We start from the raw sequence: 20,635 nt of genomic DNA, 5'->3' as shown, positions 1-20,635 counted from the left end.
AGATATATTTATATGTGCCATTGTTGTTGTTGTTGTTAAGTGCCATTGAGTCAGTTCCGATCCATAGTGACAATGAACAGGGTTTCCAAGGCTGTAAATCTTTACGGGAGCAGAAAGCTTCATCTTTCTCCTACGGAGCAGCTGGTAGTTTCGAACTGCTGACCTTGCGGTTCGCAGCCCAATTCGTAACTACTATGCTAAGTATATCCATATATTAGAACATGTTGTTAAGTGCTGTCTAGTTGGCTCTGAAACCCTGTATAGGGTTTCCAAAGAGTGTCTGTTGGTTTGAACTGCTGACTTTGTAGTCAGTAGTACAGTGCTTATCATGCAGTGCCACAGCAGGACTCCATAGTAGAGCATACAGGGGACAAAACTGTGAAAACTTCTTAGCCATAAACAAACACTATGAGGAAATGAGTCCCTGGGCTAGTGGGACTTGGGGTACAGCAAGGTCAACTAACATAGTCAGTGAAGACATTGTTACGTATCCTATGTTTGTGAGTAGGGACTGGGTTCTTAAGTAGTCATCTAAGATTATTGGTCTCTCTCCATCCACAGCAAAGAAATGTAAAAAAAAAAAAAAAAAAAAAGCAAACACCTGGAAGCAATATTTCTTAAGGACTAATGGGCTGAATGAATCCCAGTCTTCCTGAAGTTTGGACCAGATGAACTAGATGGTGCCCAACTACTATTAGGTAGTTAGAACAGGAATGTGAGAACAGGGAAAGAACAGGGTCTTACATCACCCTAGGTATGGGCTGTCTCAGCAGGAAATAAGTCAACCTCAGAAATTAGAAGTTTCTGAAAAGAAGAGTGAGGGAGAGAGGAGACTGGTTGCAAGAGGAAATGAAGTCAGTTAAGAGGGGTAGGTGAGAGGGGATATTATTGTGAGGAATAATAAAATTAGTTAATAATAAACTAAAGCCTGAAAAATGAGACTCAAAGAAACGGAATATGGGCCAATTAATTCCCTGAATTGGTTACCCATGCACTAGAACAAAGAGATATATAAAGAAGACAAAGAGTACTCCAGGCTTCTCCTCCTCTCCTTTCCCAAGGTGGACTTCCGTTTTTACCTCGCTTTGTAAGAATATCTATTTTTATAATAAACCTCTTTCTTTTCCCTAAACCCCTTGTCTCTCTAACTTCTTTTGTGCAGAGTATATGTGTTACACCTCTTCAGTTCTTTGGCAGGATAGTAACGCTATTCTAGGGACAACACTTCAACCACGACAATACCACTGCTGACTGCTCTGGAAGGGATTTCAATAGAGTGAGGGGATGAATAGAGTGAGGGGGTGAAATCTGTAAGAACACTCAAAGCAACAATATTTTTAAAGGGCCAGGGTTACTCTGAGAAACTGGCGGAACCCCCTGAGACTATGATCTTTAGATACCCTTCCAATCTGGAACTGAACTCCATCCTGTGGCTCAACTTCCAGCCAAAGATAGGCTTATAAAGTGAACAATAGCACCAGGGAGGTACACACTCCTTAGAACCATCAACCATACAAGATCAAAAGGGCAGCATTTGCCCAGGAATAAATCTCCAAAGGCAGGAAGGGATAAGAAGACAGGAAGGATACAGAGAAATGGAAAACAAAGGAAGTGGGAAGAGCGCTGTTACATTGCAGGGATTGCAGTCTATATCACTAAACAAAATGTATATGAACTACTGAATGAAAAAAAACAACAACAAACCAATAAACTTCCAATCAAATCAAAATTAAATTTAAAAAAGAAAGAAAATGCTTTTCAGAATTGCTACTTGAAATAGATTTCAGCATGCAGGTAGAATTTCAATAAGTGGGTAAGAAGGATAGAATAAAGGATATTTCCAGTGAAGGAACTAGCTTGAGCTAATGTATCAAATCTGGAAACACTAGATGAATCTAAGAACAAAAAGTCCAGTTAAATGTAAACTATCACATAATTCACAATAAAACATTTAAGAAAAAAAAAAAAAAAAGTCCAGTTAAGGTATTACAAGAGGTATTAGTGTTACAGGAGTCCTTGAGTGATGTAAATGATTAACATGCCTGGCACCAACTGAAAAGCTGGGATTTGAATGCACCCAGAGGTGCCTTCGAAGACAGGTTTGGCAATCTACTTCTGAAAAATCAGCCACTGAAAGCCTTGTGGAACATAGTTCTACTCTGACACACCGACACACATGGAGTAGTGCTATCTGTTGGGATTGACTTGATGGCAACAGGTATAGTGGTGTGATAATGAACCCACTTTGGTGTGATTGGATACTACAGTTTTAGGTAGGTGCTTAGGGATTCTGGGGCTTTCCACACTCCTGTTATCAACTGACTGGGGGAAAAAAAGAGTTTGAGGAGCACTAAAAACTGCACCTGCAAGTGGGGAATAGTTTATTATACAGCCCAGAAACAGAGGACCTTAGGACCATCAGGGGAGATGAGCATGAGCGGAACGTGGGACTCTATCCAGAGAAGCAGCAGCACCAGAGATGGAGGCAGAGATGAGGACATGGAGAGGGAGAGTAGCTGAGGACTCTAGATTCATGGAAAGAGAGGGACTGAGACCTGGCAGCCAGGTGCCAGCAGCCAGGAGGTAGGCTTGCAGAATGTTCCCTTTGGTTGATTAAATGATTATATATTCCTGAGTGTTTTCGTGTACATTCCAAATAAAAAAACAGAGGGAATAGAAACAAAAATACTGGTGAATGATTATGCACAGAGGAAATTGTAATCATTGCAATGAAACGATGGATGTAAAACCAATGTTCTCCCATGTAGACTATCACTCAATTCACAATAAAAACTTTAAAAAAAAACAACTGGACCTCCTTCTTTCCCCCTCCACAGCTATCAGGTGAACTCCCCATGGCTGCTCAAAAGCTGGAGTCTTCACGCAAAGTCAGAGGTAGAAGCAGCTGCCAATGTTACCTAACAACTTTTAGCTAGTGGCTGTCTGGTTATAAAAGCAAGTGTGCAGTGCTGTCTAACTAGGGGGCAGAACAGATATTGGGGAAGTACACTTTACAGTCCTTGTGGGGTGCCGTGAGTCAACGCACTGGACTGCAAGGTTGGTTTGAACTGCAAGCTCACCAGCCACTCCTCAGAAACCCTATACAGAGTCACTGAGTTGGAACCAAATTGACAGCACTTAACAACAACAACAGTTTCCTTTCAGAAATCAGAAAATACTTTTCTTGACCCAGGATCCTGCTAGCTAGGGCTGTGGAAACTCCTCCTCGTCACACCAGGTTACTGGCACCAATGCAACCCGCCCCACTAGTCAATGACAGGTAGAATGGTGACACCCAGCTCTGTGGATAATTGTCCATGCAAGTTTGGGCTGGAGCTCATGAATACACCGTGTGACAAATAACTTCTTTTTATGTTCCTGGAGAATTGTTACTAAGAATATGCTTTTCCATATGCTGTTTTAATTCTTAACAAAGAGGATGATAGCAACCCTGTGTCACAAATACGGAAGACAAGGTGCAAGGTTACAGAAAATACTGAGAGTCACCCAACCAGTAGGTCAACCCCACATAAACACACTTCCTTCTCCTCGTCTCTGACTTGCTTCTCTGGTAGGTGGTCTAAGCAGGTAGTGCTCGAACTCCTGCTGATCATTCACATCTGAAATAATGACTGTGCTGCCCAGACAAGTTCTTACATTTCCCTTAAGCAGGCTTCCACATGCTTCAAATTGCAGAGGGAGAGGAAGGAGGTTGAGGGATTCCACCCAGTCACCACACAGTGGTTTCTGCAGGAAGCAGCCTAATCTCTTGGTCTGACAATCTTGGGCAAAATTCTCTAGACTCTTGTGTGGTGCTAAAATTGAAACTTCTTTTGCTGGTGAAGTCTTGTGAGAGAGGTGGTAAGACAGTAAGGAACAGAGGTAGGTCAGTATCTGGGATTGCCACCCAGTCTAGTCAACCTGCTTGCAGCATAGTTTGAAGACCCAAGACAGTGTGGTGTAGGACAAAAGACAATACATTTAAAGGTAACCCAATTCCTATTAAAACATCATTCTTTAAAGCTATGGAAAAACGAATCACTAACTTAATATGGAAAGGAAAGAGATCCTGGATAAGCAAAGCACTGCTAAAGAAGAAGAACAAAGTTGGAAACCTCTCACTCCTTGATTTAAAAAAATACTACACAAACACAGTGTATTAATTTCAAATGTCAAAACAGTCTGATACTGAAACAGTAAATGACATATAGAACAACTGAACAGAATTGAGAACCTGGAAGTAAATCCATCCACCTATAGTCAGTTGATCTTTGACAAAGGACCAAAGGGCATTAAATGGAGAAATAGTGCTGGCAAAATTGGAAATCCATTTGCAGAAAAATGAAACAAGATCCATATCTCACACCATATACAAAAATGAACTCAACAAAGATTAAAGACTTAATTGCAAAGGTTAGAACTATAAAGATCACCTATGAAATACTAGGAACAAACTAAGGGACTCTGATACACTATCAAACATAACTGAAAACACACAAACAGAAGACAAATAGATGATTGGGACCTCCTAAAAATTATGCATCAAAGGATTTCACCAGAAGAGTAAAAATCAAAGGATTTCACCAGAACCCATGGACTGGGGAAAAAATGTTTGGTAACAATGGCATTTAACAACAACAATAACAACAGATGACATGAATAGACATTTCACCAAAGAAGACATTTAAGCAGCCAGCAAACATGAAAAACTGTTCATGATCACTAGCCATTGTTGTAAAATGCCATTGAGTTTGTTCCAACTTATAACAACCCTGTACAGGGTTTTCAAGGAGTTTCTGGTGAATTTGAACTGCTGACCTTGCAGTTCAAACCAACCTTGGAGTCGAGTGCTTATCCAACAGTGCCACACCAAGAGATGAAAATCAAAACAACAATGATATAACAATTTATTCCACCACAAATAGCAAACACAGTATGGCATGTTCTCAAAAAGTTGGGAATAGAAACATCATATGACCCAGCTACTTGGTATATATGCTCAAGATATAAGAGCTGTGGCACGAATAGATATCTGTACACCCATGTTCATTGCAGCACTGTTCACAATAGCAAAAAGATAGAGGCAACCTAAATGCCCATCAACAGAAGAATGGTGAACCAAACTTTGGTACAGATCCTCAATGGGTTGAAGAGTAACGACAAATCTGAAAAACATAGATGAGCTAGAGGACATTATACTGAGTGAAATTAGTCTATCACAAAAGGACAACTATTATATGAGACCATTTCTGTAGAAGTTAAGGAAAGATTTTGTTGCTAAATAAAATATTCTTAGATGGTTACTGGGGGTGGGGAGAGGGAATTATTCATGGACTAGAGGGTAGACACATGTTAACATGAATGACAGGGCAGGCAGTATACAAGAGAGGTTGGCAGAGGAAAGATGAAGGTAGACACAGGGAGGAATGCAAGAGTTAAGGGAATTAGAGATAAATACTATTAACTGATGGTACATGGAGGAGATTGTAATCATTATGATGTAGCAAAGTATATGCTTTGCTGAGGATAAAACTGCTTTCTAAAACTTCACTCAATTTACAATAAAAGCTTAAATAAATTTTTATAAGGATAAATCATATGGGTTTAAGATCTGTTTAAGCACTGAACTACTAACCAAAAGGTTGAGTTTGGATCCACCCAGAGTTGCTTTGGAAGAAAGGCCCAGCAATCGACTTCCTAAAAGTCACAGCCTTATAAACTCTATAGAGCACAGTTCTACTCTGACACACATGGGGAGCCCATGACTTGGAATCAAGTTGACAGCAGCTAACAGCAACAACAATCTGCCATTTCTTAATTTATCAATTGGCAGTCACTTCCCCGTCTGAACAAAATAAGACTAGTAATGCCTAGGCCACCAAACTTAGCAAAATGAAATGGGTTAACAGTTTTGAAAGTATTATTCAACTGTAAGTCATTATTATGAGAAACTTAAAGCTGGTGATTGCTAAATCTCCAGTGACACTTAGACATGCCTGGTTCTGTTTATCATTCAGATCTCAGCTTCCCTGGCCACATAGTAAATGAACTTCCCAGTAATTCTCTAGCATATCATCCTGTTGTAAATCACTCTGAGCTCTTATCTTCAGCTGATATTTTCATATATTTTTTCTATAGTCTGATACTTGATTCTAAGTTTCACAAGAGCAGAGCACTGATCTGTCTTATTCACTGTGAAATCTCGGCTATTTGGAAAAGTGTCTGGCACGTAGTATATCCCATATATATATATATTGGGATCTACTATATGCCATATATATATATTGGATGAATGAATGACTCAGATTACGTCACAGGAATTTCTAACCTAAGGAAGGAGATTGGAGAATTACTATGCGGGTAAACAAGAGATCAAAAATGGCAACAACAGACTGTTAGAACCTGAAAATATACTTACCAAACTCACTGGAATCCATAATATTTCAGGGAAGACCTTAGTACACTTCTCAAGCAAAAAGACACAGAGGAACACAGGAAAAAATGAAGTCATGTTTCCACTCTTGGACCAATAGTAAATTTATCTTGACAATGAACTTTATCCCTAAGAATGATTATTTATCTTTATCCCCAGATATCATTTGCCACCTACCCTAGGATTTGGGTGGTTACAAATCGGGCTGCTAACCTCAAGTTCAGCAGTTTGAAACTACCAACCATTCCTCAGAAGAATGATAAGGCTTTCTGCTCCTGTAAAGATTTACAGCCTTGGAAACCCTGTACAAGGTTGCTATGAGTTGGAACCAACTCCACAGGACATAAATACCAACCACCATAGGATTTTGGAAGAACTCCAAGCTGCACTGAAAGCATTGAAGAAAAATAAGACTCCAAGAATTAATGGAAACACCAATTAACGTATTTTAACAAACTGAAGCAGCGCTGGAGGCTCACTTGTTTGTGCCAAGAAATTTGGCAACTGATTGAAAGAGATCCATATTTTTGTCCACTCCATAGAAAGGCGACCCAATGAATTTGGAAATCATCAAATATATCATTAATATCACACGCAAGTAATATTTTGCTAAAGATAATTTTAAAATGGTTGTAGCAGTACACCCACTGGAGCTGACAGAAATTCAAGCTGGAATCAGAAGAGGATGTGGGACAAGTGATATCAATGTTAATGTCAGATAGATCTTGACTGAAAGCAGAGACTACTAGAAAGATGTTTATTTGTGTTTTATTGAGGTATTCAACTGTGTAGATCATAAAAAAGTATGGATAACATGAAGAAGAAAAGAAATTCCAGAATAGTTCATTAGGCTCATAAGGAACCTGTTCATAGAAAAAGAAAAAGTGGTTCAAACAGAATAAGAGGACAGTGAATGGTTTTAAAGCAGGAAAGGTGTGCATCAGGGTTGTATCCTTTCACCATACTTATTCAATCTGCATACTGAGCAATGCCAAGAAGCTGCATTATATGAAGAACTGTAATTCAGGATTGGAGGAAGACTCAACAACCTACAATATGCATATGACACAGGCTTGCTTGCTAAAAGCCAAGAGAACTTGAAGTACTTACTGATGAAGATCGAAGACTACAGCCTTCAGTATGAATTAACCTCAATAAATACTCATAAATGGACCAGTAAGTAATATCACAATAAATGGAGAAAAGACTGAAAATTGTAAAGACTTCACTTTATTTGGAACCACAATCAACACTCTTGGAAGTAACACTGAAGAAATCAAATGGTGTATTGCATTAGGCAGATCTGCTGCAACAGACCTCTTCAAAGTGTTGAAGAACAAAGATGTCACTTTGAGGAATAAGGTATACCTGACCCAAGCCTTGGTATTTTCAACCATCTCATATGCATGTGGAAGTTGGATTGTGAATAAGCAAGGCTGTAAAAGAATAGATGCATTTGAATTATGGTGTTGGTGAAGAGTATTGAAAGTACCATCAACTGCCAGAAAAACAAATAAATCTGTCTCAGAAGAAGTGCAGCTAGATTGCTCCTTGGTAGCAAGGATGGTGAGACTTCATCGTACATATTTTGGACATGTTTTCAGGAGAGACTAGTCCCTGGAAAAGGACATCATGCTTGATAGAGGGTCATCAAAAAAAGAAGACCCCCCCTCCCCCAGTAAGATGGATTGGCACAATAATGGGCTCAAGAATGGCAACAATTATGAGGATGGCACAGAGCCAGGCAGTGTTTCATTCTATTGTGCATAGGGTGACTATGAGTCAGAACCAACTCAACAACACCTAGTAACAACAACCATGGGATTTTAGAAATGAAAGATGAAGATGTGTCCTATTACATACTTTGCGAGTGAGAAGAATCAGAGATGATCTGACCCTGTGTTCTTTCCACAGCTCCTGTAAACAAATGCCTTCCTGACTCCCACACCTCCGGTGAAGCTCATTTTCTGGGGCAGACTGTGCCATTTTTTAGACAGCCCTGCTATTAATTACACTATGTGCCAGACATTGGGAGAAATGCCCTTTGAGTTCAGAAAGTGGGAGTCAGAGTTCCCTCCTCCTATCAAACAAGCTAAACTGCTAACTTCAAAGTCAGTAGTTCAAATCTATCAGCCACTCCAAGGGAGACAAGTGAGATTTTTGTCTGCTCCCATAAAGATTTTACAGCCTTCCTTCTGGAGGGTCACTATGAGTCAGAACCGACTCCACGGCACGCTACCACCACCACCACCACAGTCACATCTACACCAGGCACACATATGTGCACCTACACACACTACTGCTACTCCCGCTTCACTTGCGCTGTACACACCGAGAACATAAACCACGTGTTCAACGACTGCCGGGACATCATCCAGCGCATGCATCTTTGTCAGTATGAGCAGCTGTAAGGAGGCTTAATTAAAGCATTTTGTTGTTGTTGTTAAGCTCCATGGAGTTGGTTCCGACCCATAGCGACCCTGTATAGGGATTCTAAGCAGCAGCTGGTAAGCTTAAACCGCCAACCTTGCAGTTCAAAGTGCATTGCTGTCTGGTGCATTAACCCACAGCACTACACCAGGACTCCAATTAAAGCCTTAAGCACAATTAATTACAAGTAAAGCATAATTCTACAAGCAGTTAACTACTCATCATAAGACATGGTTAACAAAACAAACTTTCCCTTCTGTGGAATGATTTTGCTAACCCCCTTTGTCCTTTATAGCTTGCTTAAATGTTCCAAATTTAGAAAGCTTAAGGCTGACCTACAGAAAAAAATGAATTTAAAAAGTCATAAAAGTTTCCTCTCACAAGCATGTACTCACACACATACTTCCCTTTCAACCAGATGAAATCTACTTCTGTTTGCTTTATAGATTTTTCTTCCGTCAAAAATGTGGGGTTTTGGCTAGCCCAGGAGACATCAAGGCAAATGGTGGGATCCCCTCAGGGCAAACCTCCTTCTAAGACTAAGACCCAATGGGAATACACACTCTGATTGGTGACCACATTCCTCAACAAAAAGGGGAAGTGAGGGAAAAACAGCAATGAAGCGGTGAGCTAAGCCCTACAACATCCAATAGACTCCTGTGAACCTGGCTGGAGACTCGGTTGGCCAGCAGTGTGGCAAGACCTGGGGACTCTTGGGCTCAGAGTCAGTGACATAGCCACAGAGGACTAGAGTGGAGAGTGAAGCATCCAGCTGGTAAGAAGTGAGGGGATATGCACAAGAACACCCACACTTGCAGATAGTACCCACTTGACCTGGCTTCAATGACTGGATGATCAGAGCTCAATTAGAAGAAGAAAAAAGAAGAGAAAAAGAGCAGTCTGATACAATTTGATGAACTTGCCCTACACCTATGGATGCAGTAGTTCAAAAGAGGGAACAAATCTTCACAGAGAGAAGTATCCCCATCCTCTCCACACATGGAGAGGACAGGGATGGGCAACTTAGACATTGGCTACCTAGAATGTGGGGGCTACAGAGGTAAGAAGTGACTGGCTTACAAGCTTTCAAGAGGGAATCTAGATCCAGAGGGTGTGAAGGAAGGTAGAATCTCTACTGAGTAGTATCCAATCTGTCTAGGCAGGGCTGAAGAAAGGAGATGTGGATAGGTCTCTTGCGATACAATGGTGAATAATTGTTAATTAGGATTAATTGTAAGGGCTAGAAATGTAAAGGTAGATGTTTTGTAGCAAAAGGAGGGGAGGGATTAATTTTGCAGTCTAGGAGTGGAGGTTCCTGGGACTATTAAGGGAGAAGAGCAGAGAGCGGGACCCTACCCAGAGAAACAATGATACCAGAGATGGAGGCAGAGACAACGACCTGGAGAGAGGGAGAGGCTGAGGACCTTGGACCCGGAGAGGGAGAGGTGCTGTGTGCTGATGACCGGGGGGCAGGTTTGTGGGGTACACCCTGTGGTTGGTTGATGATGCATGGAGGGGATTGTAACCATGGCAAAGAAATGATATACGATTGGATCAATGTGAAGCTAATGTTCTCCCACGTAAACTATAATATAACTCTCAATAAAGCATTTTTTTAAAAGTGTGTTTTCAGTATGATAGGCAAGATTTATGTCACTAAGTTGGAAACTGTTGAAATGGCAAATGTTACTTATATGCAAACTTAACAATTATTTTTTAATTTGTGATAAAACAAGAGGCCCTTTAGATCAAATCATTTGAATAACCACTATACTAAAAAGCTGTCCATCAATAGGGAAACTGATTTATATACATATATGTACATACATGTACAAACACACACACACATATATATATATATAGTCCCGGTGTGGCACTGTGGGCTAATACACTGGACTACAAAGTTGGTTTGAAATTCAAGGTCGATGGTTCAAATTCACCAATCACTACTCAGAAATCCTCTACAGAGTCACTAGGAATTGAAAACGACTAAACCACAAGGTCACCAGTTTGAAACTACCAGCTGCTCCTTGGGAGAAAGATGAGGCTCTCTGCTCCTGTAAAGATTTACAGCTTCGGAAACCCTGCATAGGGTCGCTATGGGTCAGAACCAACTCGACGGCACTTAACAACAACAACAACAGATGGCACTTACCAATAGCATATTGTTTTTCTTGTTATGTGCCATGAAGTTAGTATCAACTCATAGCAACAGAATGAAACATTGCCGTGTCCTGTTCCTACCTCATAATTGTTGCTATATTTGAGCCTATTGCTGCTGCCACTGTGCCAGTATATCTAGTTGAGGAGTTTCCTCTTTTTCTCCTACCCTCCCCTTTACCAATCATGATATCCTTCTCCAGGAACTGGTCCCTCCTGACAATATATTCGAAGTACGAGAGACAACGTCTGGCCATCTTGGCTTCCAAGGAGCATACTGGTTGTATTTCTTCCAACACAGATTGGTCAGTTCTTTTGGCAGTCCGTGGTACTTTTAATATTCTCCTTAAACACCAGAACTCAAATGCATCAATTCTTTTGTGGTCTTCCTTATTCGCTGCTCAACTTTCACATGCATATGACATTATTGAAAATACAATGGCTTAGGTCAGGCGCACCTTAGTCCTCAAACTGGTATCTTTGCTCTTCAATACTTTAAAGAGGTCTTGTATAGCATATTTGCCTAATGCAATATGTCATTTAATTTCTTGACTACTGCTTCCTTAAGTGTTGATGGTTGATCCAAGCAAAATGTTGTCTTTGACAACTTCAATCTTCTCCATTTATCAAGATGTTGTGTATTTGTCCACTGGTGAAGATTTTTGTTTTCTTTACATTCAGATGCAATCCATACCAAAGGCTGTGCTCTTTGATCTTCATCAGTATTTTAAGTTCTCTTCCCTTTCAGCAAACAAGGTTGTATCATCTGCATATCGCAGCTTGATAATGAGTCTTCCTCTAACCCTGATGCCTCATCTTTCTTCATATAACCAAGTTTCTATTTGCTCAGCATACAACCTGAATAAGTATCGTGAAAGAATGCAACCCTAGCACACACTTTTCCTAATTTTAAACTATTCAGTGTTCCCATGTTCTGTTCAAACACCTGCCTCTTGGTCTATGTAGAGGTTCCTTATGAGCACAATGATGTGTTCCAGAACACTTATTCTTCTCAATGTTTTCCATATCTTGTCATGATCCACACAATCAAAAGCCTTTGCATAGTTAATAAAGCACAAAATAACATATGCATGTTTGTATATGTGTATACATGTATATTGTTCTGGTGTGGCACTGCAGGTTAGTACACTGGAATGCATGCAGAGTCAGTATGAACTGCAAGATCAAGGATTCAAGCTCACCAGCCTGTCCTCAGAAACCCTATACAGGGTCACTATGAGTCTGAACCGACTCGATGGCACTTAACAACCACAACAACATATATATGGGTGTGTCTGTGTGTATATGCACGCTCTGGTGTGATACTGTGGGTTAATGCCCTGGACTGCAAGGTCAGTTTGAACTGTAAGGTTAGCAGGTCAAGCTCACCAGCTATTCCTTGGAAACCCAATATAGAGTGGCTATGATTTGAAACTGACTTGACACCACATAACAACAACAATATACTCTTACAATGATACATTCTGCAACCATGAAAATAGAGTACAATGTTAATGTGTCAGTTCCAACTCATGGCAACCTTAGGGTTTCTGAGGCTGTGAAGTCTCATCCAGTGCTTAACCTACAGCACCTCACAAACATTCCTAATAACATGAATTGCTGCTGTCGTTTAGTGCCTTCAAGTTAGTTCTGACTCACAGCAACCCTGTATAGGAGTGGCTGGTAGGTTTAAGGCACCAACCTTACAGTTAGCAGTCCAGTGTTTATCCTACAGCATCACACCAGAACTCTGATAACATAAATACTTCTCACAGAAATTACCTCAGAGTTGGGCCAAGGAGGGCAACAGGGGCAGGTTTGTAGTCAGAGAGAGTCCCAAATGAAACTCTGGAATGCTAATAGTGTTTTGTCTTCTGAACTAATGATCATGTAGATTTTCAAATTATATATTAAACTGGTGGTACATCTTTTTTTGCAAGTGGCATAATGATTAAGTGGTCACTCATTAATCAAAATGTCAAAGGTTCAGACCCACCCAGCGGCTGCTGGTGATCTACTCCTATAAATAGCCTAGAAACTCTGTTAACAGTTCAACTCTGTCATACAGAGTTGCTGTAAGTAAGAACCGACTCAATGGTACAAAACAACAACTTAATTTTTTGTGGGTGTATATGACAGATTTCAGAAAATGCCATGTGATTAAGGTCTACTTTTTCTTCTGAACAAGGATTCCTGATATGGCGTTAGGATAAGAACTAGACTACTGACCCTAAGGTCGGTGGTTTACGCTCAACAGCCCACTCTTTGGAAACCCTATACAGGGTCACTATGAGCCAGAACGGACTCAGTGGCACTTAACAACTACAACACGTTTGCTTCTGGTGACTATGTATCACTGTTAGCTGAGTATATGGATACTTGAACCTATAGCCATAACTCTGAAAAATGGTTAAGGACCCGTGACTCATAGTTGCCACCACTGGTACAGAAGCAGCAGCCTCATTGGCTTAGAGATCAGGAAGGCTGTGTGCTAATCTGAGCTTTGGTGCCTTTGGGCCCTTTCCCCTCTCTGGGCCTCCGTTTTTTCATCTGTAACAGAGTTGATAGAATTATGTGATCTCTTGAGTCCCTCTGAATTTTGAAACCTGTAATTCTTATAGAGAAAGGATTCTCCTGCATATGACAATGTGCCAGCCCTCTTTCAGGATGATGTCTGCCTTCACTTCGAAACTTTCCTCATGGCCCTCACTCAAGCTTCAAGAGCCCTTTAAAAGGAAGCATTAAGAGTGACTTCTCAGGCACTGTCTCTGTGATAGATGTTAACAGGCTGTGCAGACCTGCTGTTTGAGAACTATCCGCAAGCCCTCTGGGACAGGTAACATGTCACATACCTGGAAGGCCCATGCCTGGCCCCTGGCTCGTACCACTACATGACTCCCTGGCTACTGTGCATCAGAATTACCCAATGTGACAAGACAACCTGATTAATGTATTTAACTGGCATTCAGACTTGAGCACAACCTTAGGGAAGGCTTCTTGTGATTCTCTAAAATGGCACCATGGAGCCATGATGCATGACACAGTCTTACTGGCAGAAATGGGATCCCCTAATTAACTGCAGAGTTTCAAGAAAGTGGACACGAGTGGCAGGTAGTGAAATGAAAGTAGGTCATCAGGAAGTGAGGGACTTGATTAGAATAGATCATTGTTAGGGAGAAGAGTGAGGCACCAGGGAGACCAGAATTTTTACCCTTTTCAAATATTCTGGAAGCTCATACAAGGTAATCCAGTAAATTACATGCTGAACCACATCCTTAAAACATCATTTCCAGTTTTTTTAAATAATCTTTTTATTATTAAAGAAACAATGCATGCACATTCTAAAGTTCAGAGACTAAGCATATAAATAAAAAATTTACAATCCCACCTTTCAGTGATCACAACTGCTAACCCTCTTAGTACATACATGCTTTTTATTTTAACAAAATAAACCCATACTGTAAATGTTATTTTACAGTCTGCTTTTTCATTCATTGACCTTCATTTTCCAACGTAGTGAATTTTTATCTTACCTACTATCCAAACCATAGTCAAATGTCATTAATGAGCTCATTAATGTTCATTACAACTAGTTTTTCAAAACTGGTTTGGCATCATTTTATTTCTTAATCTAGATGATTGCTAATGAATGTGTAGCTTATAATTATTCGTTGAACTATAATAAATATGATGTGCACTTTTATCATATATTTCACAATAAAAGAAAGGGGAAAATTGTCACACAATCTCATATGATGGCCGCAATATGTTTGCTTGTTCTTTTCATCTCGTTCTTTCCCTGCTTTATGGTGACTTCTTAAAGGAGCCATCATTCTGCCAAAGTTCATATTCTAGCAGCTATTCCCCCACTGATTCCAAATGCTCCCTTAAAGACTACAGAGAAATTACCTAATCCCCAGCTGCTTTCATTCTCATGTTTCTCTTAAAGAGTAATAACATTTATCCAGCAAGGGAATGGTAAGAGATAGCTAAGGTTTTTTGTTTACAAATAATTTTTATTCTGTTATCTTGCATTATAATAAGAATTTAGCTGTAATTTAAAATCACTTGACATTCTTGGCTTTAAATCACATAAAAACAAGGCATCTTCTTAGCCCAGTGATCCCAAATTATTTTCATATAAGGTATATGATATCTGTACAGTGCCCATCAGGTAAATGGATAAGGCTGCTTGAAGTTGCAGGGGCTCAATAGCTCTACTTTCCCTAAAGCACACCTGTGATCCATCCACGGCAGCCCAGTGCCATTGTGGGACACCAGTTGGGAAGCCTTGTCTTATCTTATATTTATGGAGAAGCAATAGCTTTCCCTTAGTCTGATCAGAACTGCCTGGGCAAAATTATTTGGCAACATTGAACTTGAAAAGTATGTCTTATGTCTACGCAACATTCTTTGAAATATCCTATGTTTTCTCACCTTTATGCCTTATTCAAGCAGTTGTTTTTTTGTTTTGTTTTTTTCACTTGTTTTTGCTTTTTATTTTTGTTTATCAAATGTTCACTCTAACCTCACTGCTTCCTTTCCCAGGGCGAAGGGCTGGGACAGGAATCCTATCAATCTTTAAAAGTACTATCCGATGAGACTTTCTCTACAGTGGTGGTGGTGGTTGTGTGCCACCGAGTCGGTTCCAACTCATAATAACCCTGTATAGGGTTTTTGAGGCTGTAAATCTTTATGGGAGCAGAAAGCTTCATCGTTCTTCCATGGAGCAACTGGTACATTTGAGCTATGCAACTTGGGTTAGCAGCCCAGTTGGTAATCCACTATGCTACCAGGACTCCCTAATCAAAGTCAATTACAAGTTCAAAATTCAACTCAGTACCTATCTCCTCCTAGCTCCCTAGATCACTACCCACACTACCACACATTTTGTAGCATAGCCCAGAAATTTAAAAGTTTTTTTTTTAATACTCTCTTCTTCATTTCCACAACCTCTACTTCACCCCAGGTCTATTGACTGTGTCTCCTAGCTATCTCTCAAACTGGTCTCCTCTCTGCACCACTTCTTTATCACCTTAGAGTTCTGCTTGTTCCATTTCTCACTGGAATGACTGCAAGCGAAACCCACGTGTCCAGTTCCACCTCTGTCTAAACTGGTATCCATCTGCTACTGAGTGACCTTCCTATCACAGGCATCCGATTTCAATTTCCTACTAGATAATCAACTGCCTCACTTTGTTTGCAACTGAGGGTTTGCTATACTAATGTGGGACTCTCAGTGCTAACACTAAGATTGCCCCAAACAAACCCCTAAGCCCCTTTATGATGGCATGGAAAGTTCTTCTTCATCTTCCCCACACTGTATTTTATCGCCTCAGCTCTCTCTTCTCCCTGGCCCCTTCTACCATACACATGCATATCTAAACACTTTGCCTTCCAGCTTTACCAAAGTACATTCAGCTCTCCAAATGGAACATGCTTTGCTCTTTTACATCTCAGTACCCTTGTACATTGTGTCTCCTTGACCTAAAATGTCCTTTCCCTTATCTGGACCTTCTGGTAAATTCTTATTCATCCATCTAGATTTTTTTTAATGTGTGCTGTGGTCATCCAGGAATTGGCTGTGGCCTGCTCACTGTTGACAGAGTATTCTGATGGTATAGCACTGAGTTCACTGAAAGCCTTCATCCTCTGGTTATTGCGCTCCAGGATTTTTCTTCATATCTTTATTATCTAGAACAGGATCTTGCACATCATAAGTGCTCAATGAATGAGAAAGGAAAGGAAGGAGGGAGACAGTCAGGAAGAAAGAAATAGAGGACCATGTGCGTTAGAATCACATGAACACTTGTTCAAATGCAGATTCCTGGGTCACTGTCCATAATTTCTGAGGACCTAGAAATGCACAGTTTAGCATTTCAGCTGTTTCTTATGGACATTAGTGTTGGGGACTGCAGATCTATACAGTGAAAATGACTCTATTATTTGGATAAGTACTGCTTCCTTTGCCAAACGAGGATTACAACGGTACTTACCTCCTTGGTTATGTGACAATCACATATGATTCCTGTAAAATGCTTACACAGAGCTTTGCCCATGGAACCTATTAGTCAACACTGTTACTAGACTCTATGTTTCTGGGAGACAAGAAAGTGAGTTTTTCATCTCTGTATTCACCTTGGAATTTTAGCATCCGAAAAAGGAAACTACAGATAATAGACTTTCAGCAAATTGAATGATCCTGAATTTTGAATGATCTTCAGTAAGCTCCTTGCCTGTGTTGTTGTTGTGAAGTGCCATCGAGTTGGTTCCAACCCATAGTGACCATAGCGACATAGGATTTGCAAGGAGCAGCTGGTGAGCTTGAACTGCCTACCTTGCAGTTCAAACGGCTTTGCAGTCTGCCTGTGTAGACCTCCATAAAATGGAAAATGAAAAATAATATGCCATTTTTACTTTTTAAATGACCAAGAGTTTTGACAAGTGTTGAAAGCCAACCAGAGAGCGGTTAAATCAGCATTCTTATACATAAATTGTAGAATATTTCATAAAGTGGCACAAACTTTCTGGTATCGAGAGCCTTGAAAGTGTTCAGAATTTTAAAGGTAGAAATAAAATTATTTTTTTCTAGGAATATGCATTTGAAATATAACACGTAATGATGGTGTGTCGTGAAGTCAGTTCTAAGTCATAGTGACCATGCATAGGGTTTCTGAGGCTGTAAATCTTTACAGGAGCAGAAAGCCTCATCTTTCTTCCATGGAACAGCTGGTAGTTTCGAACTATTATCCTTGAGGTTAGCAGCCCGACTCATAACCAATTCGCTAATATGCAATGAAAAGGTACAATTCTACAGATATGTTTATACCCAAGAATATGAACACCGGACAGCTAACCACAAACTTGGTGGTTCAAACCCAACAGCTGCTCCTGGGATACCCCATACAGGGTCACTATGAATTGTAACCAACTTGAAGGCACTGAACAGCAACAATATACACTAGAAACAACTTACCTAGTATTTCCTGTGTATTCTGTGTATTATGGAGCTGACTAAACTACTTAGGACAGCTTCACAAAATGTTTGCAATGAATATTTAATGACATATGGAAATACGCTTAATGTTTAAGGGGAAAATAGTACCTATAGTTTATACCCAACAATGCAGAAGAAAAAGCCAAATCTTAACAATGTCAGAACCATGGGTGATATATATTTATTTCCTTATACTTTTCTATATTTTCCAAAATTTCTAAAGTAAAATAAAATATGTTTTTAAATAAAATCAGAAAACTATCATTTTTTAAAAAATGAGACTTTATATCATAGAACAGGCATATTATTTTACATTTCTCCCACTAAGTTCAGGAGCTCTGGTAGCATAGTGGTTACGAATTGGGCTGTGAACCGCAAGGTCAGCAGTTCAGTTCGAAACTACCAGCTGTTCCACGGGAGACAGATGATACTTTCCGCTCCCATAAAGATTTACAGCGTGGGAACGACTCCACGGCACATAACCACCACCCACTAAGTTCAGCTAGAATTCTTAGGCATTATACACAATGTTTTGTTGTGGGAGTTTTTTTCAATAGAATACAAACATAAGAAGGCTTCACAAGGTGGACAGCAGCCTGGAAAGGACAATAAACAACAAGCAAACAAGTCAAAAAGCCTTCTCTCTCAAGCCGACAGACAGAAAGCTTTCAAACAATTGTTTGAACTGTCGACCTTGCAGTTAGCAGCCCGATTCATAACCACTATGCTACCAGAGCTCCTGAACTGAAGTAAAATCATTGAATGGACTAAAGAAAAGAAGAGAAGGATGCAGAAAAGAATCATTGATATAAAAAAAAATAAGATAATAAAATTACCCAAACTGAACTATAAAAATAAAATGGACTTAAAAAACAAGAGCAGAATCCAGGGGACCTATGAGGCTATATAACACATTGTCCAATATTTGTGCCATTGTTGAAGTCCTGAAGGAAAGAACAAGAGAGCCTGGGACTGAAAAAATACTCACAAAATAATGACTTAAAAATTTTCAAATTTGGCAAAAGACATAACCTGTAGATTTGCGAAACTAAGCAAAGCCCTAAAAGGATAAACTCAGAAATCCACATCAAATGACATCATAATCAAACTTCTGAAAATCTAACTCAAAGAAAAAAGTCTTGAAAGCAGCCAGAGAGATGGCATGCAATTATAACAACATAGGGGATAAATCATTCAATGACTGTGGATTTCTCATCAAAGGAAGTGACACAAAACTGAAGTGCTAAAAGAAGAGAACTATGAGTTCCGGTTCCGGAAATCACCTTCAGGAATGAAAGGGAAATTAACATATTCTCAGATGAAGAAATACTCAGAGAATTTGTTGTCAGCAGATCTATCCTCATAAATGGATAACAAAAAATTTCTAAATGGAAAGAAAATATTTTTTTCTTTTTTTTTAAAATCTTGGGACCACAGGAAGGAAGAGAAACCATGGTTAAAAATATATATATATATACGAATGAACGCAATAGAGTTTTCTGCTCTGTTTTCTGATTTGCGTTTGACCATCAAGCCAAAAACTATAACACTGTTTGATGTGGTTCTAAATATATGTAGAGAAAATTTTCAAGACAATTATAAACAGGGAAAAGTAAACGGAGATAAGTTTGCCATGATTCGTAAACTTCACTAACCAGTTGTCATTTAGTGCCTCCAAGTCTGTTCTAACTTGGTAGAGGGTTTCTGAGAGCAGCTGGTGAGTTTTAACCACTGACCTTGTGACTTATCATATCCAGTGCTTATCATACAACACCACACCAGGACTCTAAGCAGTAGACACTGATAAATTATGTATATGTAATGTAACACTTGGAGTCTTGGTGTGGCACCATGGGTTAATGCCTTGGACCTAACAGTCAGTTTCAACCACAAAGTTGGTTGTGGGTAGGAACCGATTTAACAGCACTTAACAACAACAACAACAAATGTAACACTTAGAGAGGCCATTTTAAAAAGTTATATAATTAGATACATTCAAAAAGACAATAAATAAATCAAAGATAATTCTAAGAAATGTTCAAGTCATCTACAGAAAGACAGGTAAAAGAAAATAAAACATAATAAGTAGAAGATAAAAGAAATTAAATGGCACATGTAAGTCATAACACGTCAGTAATGACATAAAATGTAAAGTGATCTAAACACACCAAATAAAAGTCAGAGATTATCAGAGTGGATTGCAAAACAGAACCCAACCTGATGCTGTCTATAAGAAAAAAATACTTTAACTATAACAATAATAAAAAACCAAAATCAAAATTCTTGCCATGGAGATGACTCCACTTCATAAAGCAGCTTTATAGGTTAGAGTGCAAGGACCCCATAGAGTTTCCTAGGCTGTAAATCTTCATAAAAGCAGATTGCCAAATTTGCTCCTACAGAGCAGCTTGTGGATTTCAGTCACTGATCTTTCAATTAGCAGCCAAGCATGTACCCTCTGGACCACCACGTTTCCTTATAGTAATATGTTGTTGTTGCTGTTGTTAAGTGTCATGGAGTCAGTTCCAACCCTGTATAGAGTTTCCAAGGAGCAGCTGGTGAGTTTGAACTGTTCAAATGGCTTTGCAGTCTGGCGCACTAACCCACAGCACCAA

At 39.7% G+C, this 20,635-nt stretch overlaps 1 protein-coding gene across 1 annotated transcript in view; it reads right to left on the bottom strand.

Moving 5' to 3' along the window:
• Window positions 1-20,635, bottom strand: part of ATP13A4 (ATPase type 13A4) — a 189,287-nt gene that overhangs the window by 139,812 nt on the left and 28,840 nt on the right. The gene's annotated exons all lie outside the window — the stretch shown is intronic.

Source organism: Chrysochloris asiatica, unplaced genomic scaffold (assembly GCF_000296735.1).
Source record: "Chrysochloris asiatica unplaced genomic scaffold, ChrAsi1.0 scaffold00224, whole genome shotgun sequence".
Lineage (NCBI taxonomy): Eukaryota > Metazoa > Chordata > Mammalia > Afrosoricida > Chrysochloridae > Chrysochloris > Chrysochloris asiatica.
The sequence above is the reverse complement of the archived record's forward strand: the minus strand, read 5'-3'. Positions and strand labels throughout refer to the sequence as shown.